Below are 10,863 nucleotides of genomic sequence, written 5' to 3'. Positions count from 1 at the left end.
AGTATCTTTTTGACCTGTCCACGTGCCATCCACGCATCTAAAGGCTGCTTGTAATTGGTCAGTAGCTACTGTTCACGCGCCGCAAACTAACAAATAATTGTATTTTACAAATCTGCACGAGCTCTAGTGCTAAGCAAAAAGTATCTACTAAATTGCTGACTTGCTGACTCTTCTTCACGTGCTCAAGGCTGCACAAAGTCACTTAAGGCATGGAGGCTGCTCAACTCTTGCTCTCTTGCTCGATACAAAGGCCTCAGATGCCTAGTCACTACAGTTCCATACAATGTCCATTAACTTCAAGGAAATCCCTCAAATCTCCCACAATTTCTATCAATATATCAGCAACAAAAGGAGGGCCAAGGAGAATCTCCATCCCCTGGTGAATACAGTAGGAAACATAGTGACAGAAAATGAGGGAAAGCCTGAGGTGCTAAATGCCTTCTTTGTCTTTGTTCTGTCTTTAACAGTCAGAACAGTTGTGCTCCAGGTCCCCATCCCCCTGAGCCAGAAGACAGGGATGGGGAGCAGAATGAAACCCAAATCATCCAAAGAGAAATGGTTGGTGACCTGCTACACCACTTGGACACCCATGAGTCTATGGGGCCAGATGGGATACACCCAAGGGTGCTGAGGGAGCTGGTGGAGGTGATCACCGAGCCACTTTCCACTATCTACCAGCAATCCTGGCTAAGTGGGGAGGTCCCGGTTGACTGGATGTTGGCCATGATGACACCCATCTACAAGAAGAGCTGGAAGGATGACCTGGTGAACTACAGACCCGTCAGTCTGCCCTTGGTGCTGGGCAAGGTTATGGAGTAGATGATCTTGAGTGATATCACAGGATTCATATAAGAGAACCATATGATCAGGCCCAGTCAACATGGGTTTATGAAAGGCAGGTCCTGTTTGACCAACCTGATCCCCTTCTATGACAAAGTGATCAACAAGATAAGAGAAAGGCTGTGGATGCTGTGTCCTTAGACTTCAGCAAGGCCTTCGACACCCTATCGCACAGCATCTCCTGGAGAAGTTGCAGCTCATTGCCTGGATGGGTGTATCTACAATGGGTAAAGAAGTGGCTGGAGCTGTGGTGGACGGAACCAAATCCATTTAGGGACCGGTGATGAGTGGTGTCCCCAGGGCTCAGAATTAGGCCATTTCTATTTAATCTCTTTATCCATGATCTGGATGAGGAGATCAAGTGCACCCTCAATAAGTTTGCAGATGACACCAAATTGGGTGGGAGTGTTCATTTGCTGGCAGGTAGGAAGGCTCTACAGAGGGATCTGGACTGGCTGGATCAGTGGGCTGAGGCCAATTTTATGAGATTCAACAAGGACAGGTCCTGGGTTCTGCACTTGCATCATAACAACCCCATGAACGCTACAGGATCATGGAAGAGTGGTTGGAAAGCTACTTGGTGGAAAAAGATCTGGGCGTGTCGATGGGCAGTGGCTGAACATGAGCCAGTGTGTGCCCAGGTGACCAAAAAAGCCACCAGCGTCCTGCCTTGTATCAGGAATAGTGTGACCAGCAGGACCAGGGAAGAGATCGCCCCCTGTACAGGGCACTGGTGAGGCCGAACCTTGAATCCTGGGTTCAGTTTTGGGCCCTTCACTATAAGAAAGACCATGAGGAGCTGGAGTGAATTCAGAGAAGGGATCAGAGCTGGTGAAGGGTCTGGGGCGCAAGTCTGATGAGGAGCGGCTGAGGGAGCTGAAGCAGTTTAGCCTGGACAAAAGAAGGCTGAGGGGAGACCTTCTCACTCTGCACAGCTCTCTGAAAGCAAATTGTAGCATAGAGGTTCTTGGTTTCTTCTCCCATGTATCAAGTGATATGATGAGATAAAATGGCCTTAAGTTGTGCCGGGGAAGGTTCAGGTCGGACATTAGGAAACATTTCTCCATGGGAAGGGTTGTGAGGCAGTGGAACAGGCTGCCCAGGGCCGTGGTGGAGTCACCACCCCTGGAGGGGTTTAAAAGACTTTAAGATGAGCTTCTCAGGGACATGGTTTAATGCTAGAGTTGGGTTATGGTTGGACTCGAAGATCTTGAGGGTATCTTCATGCAAAATGATTCTATGATTCGATGTTTCTAATACAAGTTCCCATGTGTGCAAAAGTTTCCTTCATAGAAGAGACAGAGTGACTGGTAGAGAAAAACATAAAGCTGAAACTGAATGTCAAGAGAGTGAGCAAACCCTGCTGTCCCCAAGGTCAGAGGGAAACAGGCCTGAAAAGTGCAGACCTGGCAGTGGTGTCTCTGCTGCCCCAGAGGGCCTTGATGGACATGAAGGTGATCGCCATGACTGACAAGGTGCTCCTGACAGGCCCACTGTGAAAAGTGTTGGTCCGTTCCTCAGCTGTATCATCAAGGGGGGTGAGTGAAGGCTGGTGGAGAGAAAAAACAGAAGTTTCAATGTGTAGACACATACGTGGAGACTCCAGTGCAGTGTGCTTCCTATTTATGGACCGCGTTACGTCTACTGGATAGAGAAATGATGGACATGCCACACTCCTGTGGTGGCAACCAGTTTGTTTCACAAAGACACCGAATCTGTCTGCAGTCCTGTCTGGGGTGTCGGTCACACATCAGTGTGAACGGGGATGGCTGCCCTGTACAGGACCATCGCTGTCCCTGCCCAGTGCATGAGGGGTGTGCGAGAGCCTTGGCACCTCACGTAACACTGCAGGTCTGTAACTGGCAATAGAAGGAACAACTTCCCTGAATGTGATCAGACAATGTGGGGATGTTCATGACACCGCTGCCATTACAGTCAAAGGAGCTGGAGTCAACCCAGCTGATGGAAAAGACAGAGAGAAACTTAGCTCTCTTTGTGGTTGCAGACTCCATTCATCAATTAAATCCCTGCATAGGCTGCCCAAACATAAGAAATATAGATTCTCTCATCCTAAAAGTGGCTATCTGATGTCAGTTCTATTGGCCAAAGTGATTCCCCACCGGCCTACAAGAAGTTGCCCCCAGATGCTGCCTCTCCTCTTGGCATCGCTCCACTCAGCTTGCAGCCAGCTCCGTGTATTGTGCATCACCTCTGGCACTTCACATGTCACCTCGTCTTTGCATCTCAGCACATCAGTCTTGGCCTCTGCCTCCATTCATTAGCATGGGACCTGAGACAAGGAGCTCACAAGTCAGTGTCTATTGCGTGTGCACCTGAACTGAGGCCAGAGGAATCCATCTCCTGTGGGTTTGTGTTGTGTGTGGGGGTAGCTGAGGACTACAGACATGGAATGGGGGTAGAATCCCTTCCCTCCCCTCAGAAAAGGCAAATTAGATCATTTTGTGCCCCTGTCTGGTCGTCATGTCCAAAGACGGGAAGTGAAAAGCTGATTCCTGGACCATAATATTTTTCAAATGAGAGAAATGACTCTGCAGGAAAAAAGTGTCTCTCCTCAGCTGAGACAAGGAAATCAGTGCTGACTTGAGCCTGTTTCACAGCAGGTTCCCCTAGAGCTCCAGGGACACCACAAGGGAGCCCAGAGAGGACAGAGAAAGGGACATCATGGGCTGCTCCTCTGTTGCTAAGCTGGGACCAAGGGAGTTCCTGGCAAGCGGCAGTGCTGCAGAGAGACAGCTCTGCCCAGGAGCAGCTCCTCTGCACAGCGCAGCAGGGCTGAGGGCTCTGCCTGCAGCACCGAGGGCACAGGAGCCAGGCAGAGAGAGGGGAAAGGCAATGTAGGGTTGTAGGTTGCTGAGGGCTCACTGAGAGACAAATCTTCACAGTCCTAACATGGTAAGTCTTTGGCTGTAGGAGAATGCTGCTGCATGTCCTGGTGGTATCTCCTCAAGTTGGCACATCCCACAGTATTACAGGATCTGCCAGGTCTCTCACACAGTATTTCTCATGTAGAGGAGAAGAACATGGTCCAGAGCAGGGCTTCCCTGCTGCACCATCAATGGGAAAGGGCATGACGGCAACTTCTCCTGAAGATGACTGCAAGGGGGAGCACCCAGGGATTCCCAGGGCTGTCCTGCAGAGCAGGATGCATGCCCCCGAGGGCTGTGCCGGGGCAGGGACTCTGCCGTGTGCCACGGTCAGCGCTCAGACTGCCCCGGGAGATCCCAACAACAAGGACGGGAGAAGATGTCAGTGGAAGGAGCAAACCCTATCAGGGCAGAAAAGATGCTTCTGCTGTAGAGAGAGTGTTGTGTGATTCAGGGCTGTTCACAGCTCCAGATCACCCCCAGGATTTTTCCAAGGGGATGCCTCAAGGACAAGATCAATGCAAGGATTACCAGACAGATAAGGAGCTTTCCTGAGCCTGTCTTTTCAGCTTCCTCTCCCAAGGGGTGGGGGGTGCAGGAAAGGATAAAATGAAAATGAGCTCTCATGATTAAACAAGTCACTGAGACTCCTGAACTGCAACTCTGAGTGATCAGCACATCTGCCAGAAGGCTCATAACATCCCTTCACCGCCCCTCTGCCTGTGCACAGCACCTACATCACCTTTGCTGGACCCGTCAGCCTAGTCTGACCTGTCCTGTTTTCCAACCTGCAAACAGGAAGATGCCCCCAGGCAGTGCCCTGTGAACAGGCAGGATCTGTAGGGCCAGGGGGAGGGCACAGAGGGTGGGATGGGGTCTGTGAGCACTGACAGGGAAGAGACATGGACAGGGAAACACCTCCCAGGGGGAGAATCTCCAGGCAGCAGGGACAGGATCAGAAATGAGAGGAAACTAAACTCGGAATTGTTATGAGAGGGAGAACAGAGAAAAGTCCCTGTGATCCCCTGCAGTGCAGATCCCTCCTGTGAGCAGCCTCCTGGCCTCCTGTCCCACCCAGAAAAGCCTCTGCCCTCAGGGCCGGGGGCTCCAAGGCGTGAAGCAGCTCCTGTGCAGCCAGAGCTCCAGTTCCTCTGCAGAGCACAGGGGCTGAGAGCAGCTGCCCGGCAATGTTGGTGTCTGGGAGGTGGCTGCACAGCTGGGGAAGGGTGACGCTGTCTGAGTGCCCGGCTGCCTCTGCCCTGGCCTCTCTCACACCCACCCTCACCGCATTCTCCTTCTTGCTCCCCTGCTCTGGGTCACTGCTGTTGTGATCTTGTTCTTGCTGTCAGGCTCTCTGGGGATGGCAGTTTCAGCTGCAGAGTCACAGCCTGATCTTGTGGGTCCTTTCCTGCAGGTGTGTCCATGGGAACACTTGTCCCAGCTTTGCTCTGACCTGTGGGGTGTGGGCAATGCAGTCTGTGGGGCTGGGGAATGAACTGAGTCTCCTTGAATCAAATGCCATCATTAGGACCCTTGGCTGTCTCACTAAGGTTTCCTTCCAAGCTGTGAGCTTCTATCCAGGATGCAAACCTGTCCTACAGCATCTGTGTGTTATCTGAATCGCCATGTAGAAGCACAGAGATGAAGCATCAGAGAAAATGCTGTTTGCTTTGTGAAAAGAAGTCGTGCGTGTCCTGGGCTAAATGTGGGGTGCTGAGACCTTAGGAAAGGGTGAGGCATGTCATGCTCTGAGGTGGGTCCTTCTATTCTTAGCAGTGCCTGGTGGCTTTTCAGGGTAACATGGGAGTGTGATCAGGCTCCATCTCAGAAAGGTGCCAGCCCAGGGTAGCTGGAGCCAGACAGAGGGACAGAGCAGCTGCCCTCACTCTGCACTGACCCACAGGCATCCTCACAGGACTTGCTCTAATTTCCCGGAGTGCAGCAGAAATGCTGAGGGTTTCTGACGCCCAACAATACTCTGCAGTGAATATGTGGGGAGATGTAAAGAATCCTGGAACTCTTAAACTGCCTTCACCATCTCTGTTCCTTATCACTGGAAAGCAAGTGCTGACAGCCCTTCTGTATTAGCAGAACCAGGACAGTCCCCACCGTTCCCGTGGCCACATTTCTGCATAGCTGGGCTGAATTATTGAGAGCCCATGGGCAGAGTCCCTGCTCTAGGTTGCACATTTTCCAGTGCCAAGCAGGGTTCCAGCCACAGTGCTGGAGAAAGTTCTCCTAGAAAAAGAAAAGGGTATCTGTGTGTGACAGGGGAGGGTCTAGGGGAGTTGGTTTTAGTTTTCGGAGAACACTCCCCTGGCTTTTCACTGCGTTTTTTTTTCTCATGACAGCGCCCCAATGCTCAGGAAAAGCAAATGTCCAACAGCAGCTGCATCACCCAGTTCCTCCTCCTGCCGTTCACAGACACACGGGAGCTGCAGCTCTTGCACTTCTGGCTCTTCCTGGGCATCTACCTGGCTGCCCTCCTGGGCAACGGCCTCATCATCACCACCATAGCCTGGGACCAGCACCTCCACACCCCCATGTACTTCTTCCTGCTCAACCTCGCCCTCCTTGACCTGGGCTCCATCTCCACCACTCTCCCCAAGTCCTTGGCCAATTCCCTTTGGGACACCAGCGCTATTTCCTACACAGGATGTGCTGCCCAGCTCTTTTTTTTCTTGTTCTGTGCTACTGCAGAATATTCACTTCTAGCCATCATGTCCTACGACCGCTACGTTGCCATCTGCAAACCCCTGCACTACGGGACCCTCCTGGGCAGCAGAGCTTGTGTCCACATGGCAGCAGCTGCCTGGGCCACTGGGTTTCTCAATGCTCTGCTGCACAAGGCCAATACATTTTCACTGCCACTGTGCAAGGGCCAGTTCTTCTGTGAAATCCCCCACATCCTCAAGCTCTCCTGCTCACACCTCAGGGAATCTGGACTTATTGTCTTTAGTGCCTGTTTAGTTTTCATGTGTTTTGTGTTCATTGTGGTGTCCTATGTGCAGATCTTCAGGGCCATGTTGAGGATCCCCTCTGAGCAGGGACGGCACAAAGCCTTTTCCACCTGCCTCCCTCACCTGGCCGTGGTCTCCCTGTTTGTCAGCACTGCCACGTTTGCCAACCTGAAGCCCCACTCCATCTCTTCTCCATCCCCGGACCTGGTGGTGTCTGTTCTGTACTCGGTGGTGCCTCCAGCAGTGAACCCCCTCATCTACAGCATGAGGAACCAGGAGCTCAAGGATGCCCTGAGGAAACTGATGACTGGATTATTTCCTTATAGCTATAAACTGCCTGTCATCTTCTGTTTAACAGTTATAGTGTAAATTGTTGTAGGCCCAGCCTGTCTTCTGTATTTTTTGTTGCTGCTTATGGTTTTTCACATATGGTAATATTGTCATCCCCTTTCCAATTCACTGTCTTCTTTGCTTACTGAGGGGCTGTGTGAATGAGAAGTTGTGCTCTATGGGTGTTTCAACAAATTAAAAGGCCTTGCAGCATCTATTTTTTCCTGAGATCCTTTCCACAGGGCCTGTTTGGAGCTGCAGGGACAGTTCCTGCGGTGGGTGGAGAGGAAAAGAGTCCATCATGGCAGCACTGCCAGGGAGCAGCAGCGCTTGTTCTTCCAGAGCTGTTCTGGTTCCACTCCCACACTCTCCTTCTCATCCCTTGTGTTGGTGCAAGGCCTGAGTGCTCTGGCAGCTTGGTCCCCGTCCTGCTGTGTGTCAGTGCTGTGAGCGCAGGCAGGGACAGGCAATGGGCACTGCTGTGACAGAGTTGGACTCACAACAGCCTTTCCGGATAGAAAGGTGATCTCCTCAGGGCAGGGCTTCAAGGTTTAGGTCTTCTTACAAAGGTTCTCTCAAGAACATGCCCAAGAAAGTGACCCACATATGAAACACCATTGTACAGCTGAACAGTGTGTGTGTGCAGGGCTGGCACACAGCAGTGTCCTCTCACAGCCAGGCCTCCTGCCAGAGACCTGCAGGACCAGCAGAGCAGGGGCTGGGCTGTGCCCCTGTGCACTGGACACACCACAGCATCTGCCCCAGGGCATCGTCATGGTCTGGCCCCGCACTACCAGCCCTGGCCTCTCTCCCCAGCTCACAGACATTGCTCTTCCCTCCATGGATGGACACTGAATGAGTAGGTCAGAAATCCATGTCTGCATTGTAGAGATGAGATGTGAGCATGCACATCATGTACGAGAGGTGAGATGAATCCAGGTGAACACTAACGACAGCAGCTCTTCCTGGGGGTTCCATGAAGGCCTGTGGCACAGACAGTGTCTCAAGGTCACTTCACATTGGGAGTAACAGCCCAGGGGAAACAACCCACTAGGATCTTCTTCCTTGAACTGATGTCCCCGTGTCCATTCCTCATGATGTAGGACACCTCAGATGAGTGCAGAGCAGGAGGCACAGCACAGGGCTGAGGTTTCTCCCATCCCTTTGGAGTGGCAACAGGAGGCCAGAAAGAAACTGAGACTACGACCTCTATGTGCAAAAGGGTCAGACTCTGTCTGTGAGCATCCCTGGGTGCAGAAGGAGTCCTGAGACCAACTCAGATATGGATGCCTGTTGGAACCGTGGCATTTCTGTGTGTGATTCCAGGAACAAACCTCAGTGGCCCAGTGAGATTCATCTCAGCTGCTGGGACAGGCTCATGTCAAGTGCTCTGTCGCCCTTGCCCATGATTCTGGATTGTGCTACCAAGAGTGACAGCAGAATCAGAGAAGTTCTGAGGTCCTCAGGAAAGGAAGATGTCAAATCCATCTTCAAGAAAGGCAGAACGGAGAATTTGAAGAATGAAGGGGTGGCCAGCATACCTCTGTCACTGGAAAGGTGATAGGCCATGTCTTCCTGCACCAGTTTACAGGAACCTGAAGGACAAGGAAGGGATTGCTGAACAGAAATGAGCGAAAAACCCAATGAGTCCCAAAAAATGCTCTGGACCCATTCCAGAGCTTGAGACCCCCAGGAAAGAGCTCAGTGACAGTGCAGCCCATCCAGCTGCATCTGTGTCCCTCACTGAGCAGCACAACCAGTGTGCAGTCACCCCATGGTTCTGCAACCAACCTGCTCTGCAGAGCATCAGTGCCGGTTTTGGGCCCTGTGGGGAGAACAGGATGGGACCAGGAGCACCAGAGCAGATCAGAGGAGGGATGGGGGAGATCACACAGGAGCTGACCTGGGCTGGAAATTGCCTTGGAGAGAAAAATGCTGGTGTTCACCTGCCCCAGATTATACCCAGAGTTTAGGGTGCAGGGCCAGAAGTTCTTGCTGTCCTGGTGCTTCACCAGGCTTGGGAAGTAGCTGGAGAAGGATTGGTGTCCCCCACTTGCCATCTCTTAGTGCATCATCCCTCATGAAGGGTGGCATGGAAAGCAAGTCTGAGACCCTGTGTCAGGACTTGCACTGAAGAAAGTTTTCACCCAGAAGCCACATCATTTTGCTCTGGTACTTCAGTCCTGGTGCTCATCACATGTCCTTAAGACAAACTTATGCACCCCTCTTATCAACCTTACCCCAAAAGCCATCCCTAGACACGGCTCCTGAGCTGGGGCCGAGCTGGAGAACTGTGGTTCAGCTGTGACCAGAGGAAGGACAAGGCCTGTCCTGGGTCCTCCAAAGGGCTGGCAGCCTCTGTGATCTCCACCAGAAAAGGCAGCATGCAGGAAACTGTACAACATCCCCACGCCCATTGGAGGCCCTTAGGAAGTGTTCCTCTCTCCAAATATCTAGTCCAACTTGTTGCTGCATGAACAACGAGGAGAAACTGCCCCAGGACCCTCATTCCAGACCCCATCTCTTCCAAACCATACAGGCAGTGCTCTCCCCCTTGGCACTGAGGTGGTTCCAGGGACTCAAGACACACCTGTAGGAGGAGATGTTGGGTAGGGATATGGTGTCCTTCAGTGCTCCTCATGGTACCTCCTGCTGGGCTTCGTGCCACTGGTCACCACCCTCTGAGCCTGGATGTTCAGCCAGTTCTCAGTGGTGCTAAATATGAATATGCCCATGAGCACATTGGGCTGCACTGGGAGGAGCGTGGCCACCCAGACAAGGGCAGTTATTGCCCATCTTGACTCAGCACTGATGTGGTCACATCTGGAGCGGTGTGTCCCAGTGTGAGGTTCCCCATTCTGGAGGAACGGGGAGGAGCTGCCATGTGGCCAGAGAAAGTCTGGGTCACATGTGGAGATGCTGAGAGACCCAAACTTCTTCAGCCTGGTGAAGAGGAGGCTGAGGAAATGTGCTGTTTTTACTGAAACTGAGTTAATATTATTCATGCATTTTCCTTCACATCCAGTACAGTCTTTTGTTTAGATTTACTATGAAAATAGTGAGATAATGCTGTTTCTTCCCTGGGATAGAGTTCATTTTTCATTTTAGCAGCTTCACAGTGTTTGGCATTTGCTATGAAAGGAATGTCAGAACTCACTGATATCTTGGCTGTTGTCAGGGAAACCAAGGACTTCTTTGGCCATCCAGCTGCAGATGCAGATTGGCAGGAGGGGACACAGACAGGACAGCACCTGGATTGACATGCAGGCTTAACGATTAAATATCATCTATGATTAGCGTCATGCTCAGTCTAAAGCTGGAGCCGGCTTTTAGGGCTTGTTACATCCGTTACTCTGGGTTTTCCAGCTGGTTTGGTTGTTCCATTCACAAGTTTCATTCTGTCAGGAGTTCGATGTCAGTTCGGCCTTTTGCGGTTCTACCATTCTGCAGTTGGCCTTTGGGCCTTTCTGTCTGTTGCCCTTCTGCTCTCTCTTGCTGGGATGGGCTGCTCAGGAACAAGGTGCTCCCTTCTGCAGGACTGGCTGTTCCGTGTGACTGGAGTTACACGGGGGATAGCACTGAGTATATTTTCTTAATTTAATTTATCTATTTCTATTTAATTTTCCTTGACTATTGTCAGTGAAACCAAGGGGTTCTCTGCTGTCCAGCTGCAGGATCAAATTGGTAGGAGGGGGCACAGATAGGACAGCACCTTGACTGACATCCAGGTCAATCAACAAGCTATTCTCTACCATTAGCGTCATTCTCGGTATAAAGCTGGAGATGCCTTTTCCAGCCAGTTAGTTTTGGTTTTCTGGCTACTTTGGTTGGCTCTGTTTGGAAGTTCC

General features: G+C 51.6%; 1 pseudogene; it reads left to right on the top strand.

Moving 5' to 3' along the window:
* Positions 1-5,884: 5,884 nt before the first annotated feature.
* Positions 5,885-7,054, top strand: LOC136105109 (olfactory receptor 14J1-like; annotated as a pseudogene).
* Positions 7,055-10,863: the final 3,809 nt, after the last annotated feature.

The sequence above is a fragment of the Patagioenas fasciata genome, chromosome 9 (genome assembly GCF_037038585.1).
Source record: "Patagioenas fasciata isolate bPatFas1 chromosome 9, bPatFas1.hap1, whole genome shotgun sequence".
NCBI lineage: Eukaryota > Metazoa > Chordata > Aves > Columbiformes > Columbidae > Patagioenas > Patagioenas fasciata.
Note: the sequence above shows the minus strand (reverse complement) of the source record. Positions and strands in the feature narration are given on the sequence as shown.